Source organism: Myotis davidii, unplaced genomic scaffold (genome assembly GCF_000327345.1).
Source record: "Myotis davidii unplaced genomic scaffold, ASM32734v1 scaffold296, whole genome shotgun sequence".
NCBI lineage: Eukaryota > Metazoa > Chordata > Mammalia > Chiroptera > Vespertilionidae > Myotis > Myotis davidii.
In genome coordinates, this window is record NW_006288889.1 from 923,353 (window position 1) to 932,621 (window position 9,269).

Here is a 9,269-nt window from a genome sequence, read left to right on the forward strand (position 1 = left end):
GTGGCTTTCTGAATGTACTCTTTTGAAAAGTGTCTTTTTAGGTCCTTTGCCCATTTTTTGATTGGATTGTTTATCTTCCATTCTTTAAGTTGCATGAGTTCCCTATAAATTGTAGAGGTTAAACCTTTACCGGATTTTTATTTATTCTTCTTGTCTGAACACTATGGCTAGCACTTCCAACACTATGTCAAATATCTGAAAGTGGGCATCCTGTCTTGTTTCTGTTCTTACGGCAAATGGTTTTATTATTTACCCTTTGAGTATGTTGTTGGCTGTAGTTTTGTCATATAAGGCTTTTATTATGTTGAGGTATGCTCCCTCTATTCCCAGTTTGCTGAGAGTTTTATCAAAAAAGGGTGTTGGATTTTGTCAAATGCTTTTTCTGCATCAATTGATATGATCACGTGTTTTTTGTCTTTCAATTATTTTTATGTGATGTGTCATGTTTATTGATTTGTGCATTTGTACCAGTCTTGTGTCCCCCGAATAAATCCAACTTGGTCATGGAGTATGATTTTTTTTTAATACATTGCTGGATGCAATTTGCTAATATTTTGCTGAGGATTTTAGCATCTATGTTCATTAGGGATATTGGACTGTAATTCTCTTTCTCTGTAGTGTCTTTGTCTGGGTGTGGGATTAAGGTAATGCTGGCTTCATAGAAAGAGCTTGCAAATGTTCCTTCCTCTTTGATTTTTTGAGAAGGATCAGTTAGTTCTTCTTTGAATGTTTGGTAAAACTCCCCTGTGAAGCCATTCGGACCAGGGCTTTTGTTTGCTGGGAGTATTTTTTTAATAACTGTTTCAATTGCATCAGTAATTATAGGCCTATATAGGTTTTCTGATTCTTCCTGATTGAGTTTTAGAATATTTCTTTTTCCCACAGGTTGTCCAGGTTTTTGGAATAGAGTTCTTCATACTACTTTCTTACAATCCTTTGTATTTCTGTGGGGTCGGTTGTTACTTTACCTCTTTCATTTCTTATTTTATTTATATGGGTCCTATCTCTTTGTTTCTTCATGAGCCTTGCTAGAGGTTCCTCAATCTTGTTTCTCTTTTCAAAGAACCTACTCTTGGGTCTATTGATCTTTTATATTGTTTTTCTGTTTTTTTTTTGGGGGGGGGGCTCTATATTATTTATTTCTGCTCTGATCTTCATTATTTCCTTCCTTCTACTTACTCTAGGCTTTTCTAATTCTTGTTGCTCTCTTTCTAGTTCTTAAAGTTGTAGGGTTAGATAACGTATTACCAATTTTTGTTGTTTTTTGAGGCCTGCCTGTAGTGCTATAACCTTCCCTCTCAGGACTGCTTTCATTGTGTTCATAGATTTTGGATTGCTGTTTTTTTTTTTTCTTTGTTTCTAGAATGTTTTTATTTCTTCTTTGATCTCTTTGGTAACCCAGTCATTGTTTAATAGCATGCTATTTAGCCTCCATGTGTTTGATTGATTTTTATTGCTTTTATTGTAGTTGATTACTAATTTTATGCCATTGTGATCTGAGAAGATGCTTGATATGATTCAATCTTCTTGAATTTGTAGAAACTTAGCCTGTGTCCTAACATGTGTGTGGTCTATCTTTGAAAATGTTCCATGTGCACTTAAGAAGAATGTATATTTCATAGTTTTGAGGTGAAATGTCCTAAAGATTTCAATTCATTCCATTTGATCTAGTGAGTCATTTAGGATTGTTGTTTCTTTGCTGATTTTTTTTTCTAGAGGATTTATCCAGTGGTGCCAATGGGGTATTAAAGTCCCCTACTGTGATTATATTGCTGTCCATCTCTCCCTTGATATTTTCCAGAAGCTTTTTTGTTGTTGTTTTGTTTTTGTTTTTTTTTGTTTTTGTTTTTATTTGGTTGCTCCAGTAATGGGTACATGGTGCATATACGTTTACCAGTTATATCCTCTGGTTGAATGGATCTCTTTACTATCATGAAGTGGCCCTTCCTTACATCTTGTTATGGCCTTCACTTTGAGGTCATTGTTGTCAGATATAAATATTGTTACCACAGGTTTTGTTTTTTTGTTTTTTTCATTTCCATTTGCCTTAATTTTTTTTCAGTCTGTGTGTCCTTTGTTCTGAGGTGGTTCTCTTGTAGACAGCATATATATGGGTCTTGTTTTCTTATTCATTCAGGCACTGTATGTCTTTTGATTGGAAAATTTAATCCATTTATACCTAAAGTTATTATTGATAGGTACTTGTTTATTGCCATTTTTATTCCTTATGCCTATGTTCCTTTCCCTTTCTTCTTTTTACAGCAGTCCCTTTAGCAATTCTTGCATTGCTGGCTTGGTGGTAATAAACTCCCTTGCCCTTTTTTGTCTGCAGAGCTCCTGATTTACCCTTCTATTTTGAATGATGGTCTTGCTGGGTATAGTATTCTTGGATTCAGTACCTTACTTTTCATCACTTTGTATACTTCATCCCATTTCCTTCTGACCTGATGTGTTTTTGTAAGAAATGAGTTGATAGACTAATGTAGGGGTCCTCAAACTTTTTAAACAGGGGGCCAGTTCACTGTCCCTCAGACCATTGGAGGGCTGGACTATAGTTTTTAAAAAAACTAGTCAGCTGCTAAGCAACAGGCAGTGGCGGCAAAAACACCCGGTGGGCCAGATAAATGTTTTCAGTGGGCCGCATGTGGCCCGCGGGCCATAGTTTGAGGACCCCTGGTCTAATGGGAGATCACTTGTAGGTAAATGTCTTCTCTCTCTGGCAGTCCTTAAGGTTCTTACTTTGTCATTGACGTTTTCCAATTTAATTATGATGTGTCTTGGTGGGTTCATCTTGTTTAGGACTCTGTGTTCTTCTTGGACTTGTGTGACTTTTTTCTCCCCAAACTCAGGGAAGTTTTCTGTCATTATTTCTTCAAATAATTTTTCTATTCCTTGCTCAGCTTCATCACCTTCTGGAACCCCTATTATGTGGATGTTGTTTCATTTCATGTTTTCCGAAAGATCCCTTAGGCTCTTCTGCTTAAGTTTTTTTTGTTTGTTTGTTTTTTGTTTTCCTTGTTGCTGCTCTGCTTGGGTATTTTATTCTGCCTTGTCTTCTACCTCACTTATTACGTCCTCTGCTTCTTCCAGTCTGCTGTTGAAACCTTCTAGGATGTCCTTTTTATAATAACAGGGCATTCTTTATTGCAGCTATGCCAGTCTTCCTTTCCACTTGATTTTTTACACATGGTGAATTTCTTGTCCAGCCCTTTGAGCATCCATATAACCATTACTCTGAATTCTTTCTCTGACAAATTGCTTGCCTCCATTTTATTTTGTTCCTTTTCTGGTGATTCCTTCTTTTCTATCATACATTTTACTTTGTCTCCCCATTTTTCCTGTTCCTTGGTAATTTTTTTTTGTATTAGGTCAAACTGCTATGCCACCCAGAATTTTTGACTTTGTCTAAGGTAGTAAATGTTTTGTGGAACCCAGTGGTGCAGTCTCTCAGGTCTTCTGGGCTGGGTAGTCTAGGGATGCCACCTACTTGAGATATTTGTGTTCTCTTGATGTAGTTGGGTCTTGAATGTTATTGTCCCATTCATGGATGGAGTCTCTTGTCAGGGTATCTAGTTATGTGGCTTGTTCTCTATTATGTTGTGCCAACCATGGTGGAGGTGGTGTCCTAACAGCACAAACTACAACAAGACAAGACACAACACAAAAGGAACAGAACATGAATGTACACAGACAATTCTCCAGGTGTTCTCTGCCTTTCCTTGTTGAAAATTCTATCCTTAGCTGTGTTTAATGTGTTAACTCTAATGGATGGTCTCTGATTTAGTTATTTTTTCAGTCTGGCTCCAGGACAGTGTGCATAACACTTCTACCTGTTTGGCTGCCATTCTCTTCCTTCTCTTATTTTTCAGTTTTATCAGGCTCTTTCCCAACTCTGCTCAGGGTATAAAAAAACTTTGGTAGTTAGGTTTCTTTCTTTCTTTATTATTGTAATATAAGTTTGATCAAATTAGGCTTGATGACGGTCTTTAATGGTTGAATCTCAATTCCTGGCAGCTATAAAGACTTTTTTTCTCTTTCTGAAGCCAATAGTGTCTTGAAAATAAAATATTTTTTAAAAATCATTTATTTTATCAACATGTGTTCAATAAAATGTTTTCACTGTCTCATTCCCATTACCAGGTAACATTCCTGGATGAAGTTCCCATGGACTGTACAGAGAGATGCATCTCTTATTGGTATAAGAGAAGGTATGCCCTTACTTAAGGCATACAATAATGTTTGAACTATTTTTATTTATTCATTTACCATTTAATGCTTTTGAAATTTAATTTTAAAATAAAGCAAATCCCCATATGCTAAAGGCGCAAAAGAAAGAAAGAGAGAGAAATAAATCTTTCCAAACAATTTTTAGTTTAAAATAAGTTAAAGAAATTACTCACAAAATCTTAAAATACCAGCTGGCCCCATACAATTATATAAATGGAATATATTTTTAAATTACAAATTACAATTTGAAGTGGTTTGTACATTTTTATACTTTTAGAGTTGGCAAATGAATAAATGTCACTATTTAAAATGAAATAAATGCTTCATTTTGCAGGTAAGCTCTGAAATTTGATGACAAACTATGATTGCCAAATGCACTGCAGACAGTGCCAGAATTTAATTTTCCTTTATTCAATTAAGAAAGGATTAGAAGAGGTGTCTTTCCAGTCCCATCAGAGTTATCCCATTGCTCATGCTCATCTTGTCCTCTTTTAGCTTGCACTGCAGAGGGGATGCATACTTATTGAGAATTAATAGAAATAGTTGCTTTTTGTTTCTCAAACACCAGATACTAACCCACACTTCATTAAATAAAAGCCTGTTTAGAAAATTCAAGCTGTTAAATACAGTAGAATAAATACAGTGCACTCTTGGTTCCTTCACACGCCTCCCCAAAGTTCAGTCTTATGTATAGTGACACAGAGAGAGGCATTCAGGAATTTGTATTTTCTCATCTGTAAATGGGACACAAATAGTACCAAACTCGGTGTAGAGATATTGGTTATCAGGATTAAACAAAGCACCTAAGTGCATAAGACAATGCTGAAAACTGTGAACTGTCACTGTTTTTATTATTACATAATGTCCCACAATCATCTAATGATGTTCAAAGGGGTTATATTTGGGAGAAAATCTCTATTGGCAAATTTTCCACTCAATGAATCTAATTTTTTTTAAAAAATTTAATTAAAATGTATGTAACCTAAATGTTCTGATTATATTTGTACTACTTCCCCTACTGTTATTATATAAAAGTTAGAGATATAGTAATGTGTACCTTGCAAGAAGAGCACACACTAATGATAATTTAATGAAATGTAGACTGCATATTTTTAAATCAAACCTTTTTTTATTGATTTTTTTTACAGAGGAAGGGAGAGGGATCAAGAGTTAGAAACATCAATGAGAGAGAAACATCTATCAGCTGCCTCCTGCACATCCCCTACTGGGGTCATGCCCACAACAAAGGTAAATGCCCTTGACTGGAATCGAACCTGGGATCCTTCAGTCCGCAGGCTAATGCTCTATCCACTGAGCCAAACCAGTCAGGACAATCAAACCTTTTTTATTACTAACTCTTTGATAATGTGTTCCTATGAATTATGGCTTGTCTTTATATCATTTGTTTAACCTAACATAGATTTTCTGGCTTTATTTTCAAGACCTTTAGAGGCAATAAAAGGCCTTCAGAATTTTCAATTGCATTTGTGGTAAACATGTAATGTTAGGTTTGAGAAAAATGCTTTTATATTTACTTAAATGTATTCAAGTGTGAATTGGTGAACTTTTATTAAAGCCTTAGCTGGTAATACTGAGAAACAAATCTTGTGGATAACATGTGGAATTATAAATATATATATAAAGTTCTGCTTCTCTTAAGGCTGCAGAGGGCATCCGTTGTTTTCCAGCAAGCCGAGGACTCCTACCGCTCCAGCTGTCATGTGTAATTAAACATTTGGCCTCCACAATTACTCTACAGTGTACATATGCCAGCATTTCAAGCCTAGAATATGCATTTCAAAGAAGAAGAATTCCCTGGAAATCCTAAATTGACAGGAGCAAAGACAGCCTGAAGGAAAGTAGTCAGCGAAAACTGTAAGGTCGGGATCTGATGATTAAAAACGAAACTTCAAGAAGAACTTCAACCCTTAACTAAACCAATGGGAAAAGGAACGACAGTTGGCAAGCAGATTTCTGCACAGGGATTCTGACTGGTGAACCTCTTGGGGTAATTTAATATTATCAGTGTGGTTCACCTTGCTATATTCTGCCTTACCATTAATATCATTTCAACAGACATTCTCCTTAAAGCACATTTGGCATCACTTATTTCTTCATGAATTTTTAAAATATTAAATTTGACGATTCATGTTGAGTATGTAGTTGATTTATCAGAAAGCATTCCCTCCATTCCTCCATTTTCCTCCCTTAACTCCTGCTCTACAGATGATTTCACTTAAAAGATGTGATATCTCAGGGGAAAAAAAAGGAATGCTGAGTTGACATTTTCACTGTAAATCCCTATTTGTAGCAATTTGTCTTAAATTCTATTTCCAATTATATGAGGATAAAGTTAGGCACTTAACTTGACCTTAAAATGCAATTTTTGTTTTCAATATAAGTATTTGAATCAAATACTTATATAGGTAAAACAGTTATTTAGTTTCAGTCTATCTATATAGTCAACCTTATGTTTACTATATTCAGGATGTGCATAAAAATAAGATATTTTCAGGTAACTGAAAGAGGAAACTTCAAATGTAACTAGAAAGAAATGAAAAGAATAAGACTCTTAACTTCTCTTTACAGGCTCACGGGTGCAGGTAGATGGGCATTTGAATAGTGCCAAGCTCCCTACCCTTGGGTTGACCAAAAGAGGACAGGCATACAATTGATTATGAATATTCAGAGGACAGTCCGATCCTCTTCTACTTTGTCATTTTACTGGAAAGTCTACAGAAAACATTCAGATAAGTCTAATTATATGACTTGTGATGCTATTTGTAGAGTGTATTATTTAAAATTTTGTCCAGAATTAGATGTCTGTTTGCATCATTTATTTCCATAAATCCACTAGCAGAGCAAAGAGCATTTCTTCAAATACTTACACAATCCAAATTTTTATTATTAGAAAACCTAGAACTAATAAAGCTTCCAACCCCACCCCCACCAACCTTACTCTCTCCCCTTCTATAGCCCCCCTTCCATGCTGAGAAAATTTAGCAGCATTCAAGCCATTACTTACTGTTTAAGGGAAATGACAGATAAGACTTACACATGTTTTTCAAAAATAAAAGTTCTGACAGAGTGAACTAATCTGTACATTAAATCATAATAATCTCCCAATTTTCCAGTTTGGTAAAAGGAGAACAAACTAAAGAACCATCTGATTTTTTTTTACCTTGGTCAATCTGTAAGGATTTATCTAAATTATAACCTTGTCTATGTCATTATAATTATGTAAGAATAATTTAATATTAATGTTACATTCTCAGCAAAAGGCAGCAAAACATATTTCAGTAACTAAGGTTAAGAAATTTGAATTCCCCTGAAACAAAGATGTATACACAAATGAATAAAGAAAAACCGTTTTCAAATAAACTAATAACATTCTTAAATATAATTGATCCAATTATATTTACCTGATGAAGATTCAGTACCCAGATTCTCAAGCTAAGGGATTCAGTCTGTCCCTGTGAGCTTTCAAGTAAACAGCCTCTTCATTAGAGATGAAACACAGGACTCTTGACAGTTTTATATATTCACCTTTAAGACCCATGACATGTGGCAATTTGTAATTTGAAGTGTCTATTAAAACCCCTCCCACTCTATATACAATTGATGTGAAGAAAAAAGATTATTCAGGACACATGTATAGATATTTTATGGGTATTCTCATCTTGTGGATTTCACAGTGTGTACCTTTATGTTTCTAAATTGGCTCTTAAAATAAGCAGCAGAGGGTGAAAAGATTGCATAATGATGATTCCTAAAAGAAGAAGAAAGGGAAGTTTTGATGAATTGAGAGTCTAACATTGGCTTCGGAGGGACTTGGCCTGAGATTTGAACACTTTCAAACTCTATATTATAAAGAACTTCAGCAAGTGAGAGATCATCACTTATAACCATACTAGAGGCCCAGTGCATGAATTCGTGCACCAGTGGGGTCCCTCAGCCTGGTCTGAGTAATCAGGCCAAAACCAGCTGCCTGACATCCTCCAAGAGGTCCTTGATTGCGAGAGGGCACAGGCTAGGCCGAAGGTCCCACTGGTGCATGATCAGGGCCAGGGAAGGATGCCGGAGGTTTGCCAGCTGGAGAGGGACCGCGGGAGGGCTCCAGGGCATGTTAGCCCATCTCACTCAGTTCCGATTGGCTGGACCCCAGCAGCAAGCTAACCTACTGGTTGGAACATCTGCCCCCTGGTGGTCAGTGCACATCATCGCGAGTGGTTGAGTGGCTTTAGCATATCATTAGCATATTATGTTTTGATTGGCTGAATGGCTGACAGGTCAACTGGACACTTAGCATATTAGGCTTCTATTATATAGGATGGACTAGAAAAGACAGCATAATTCAGGAGAAATCAGAATTTTTGTTTTTTGGTAGGGATGCTAGTATTGATATACTATGTGTCCACCTATGACATAACAAAACTGACTAAAGTTTAATTAATACAGTGGAACCTCAGCTCTCAAACTTAATTTGTTCCAGAAGGCTATTCAAGAAGTGAAGTGTTCAAAAACAGAATCTTTTTGTAGTATTAGAAATTATGCAAATTGAATTAATCCATTCCAGAACCCTAAATGATTCCCTGTTTTAACCTTTCTTATATACAGTACATTCCTAATGGACTGTTTAATCTATAAACAAATACATCCTTTCTTAAATTTACTGAACCACTTTTTATACTAGCCTAAAACCAGTGACTTTCAACACTTGTTTCAGGGGTGCAGCATTTTCGTTTTTCACATATTACTGCCTCTGAAATGCTGTCACCAGCTATGTTTCCTTCATCCAAATTAACAACAGTTTTTATACCTTTCTGATTGCCTGTGATCTTTGTTTTGTGAACACATTCACACCCTTAGCAACCTCAGCACACCTGATGGCCTCTTTATGCTTTAAAATTATGCTAATTGTCCATTTCATCAGCAACAAAGGCAAACACACACAGACACACACACCACGAACATATTCACAGCACAATTTCCTGATTTGTTTGTTGAAAACCTCAAGGTTTAGAGGTGAACAGATTCACACT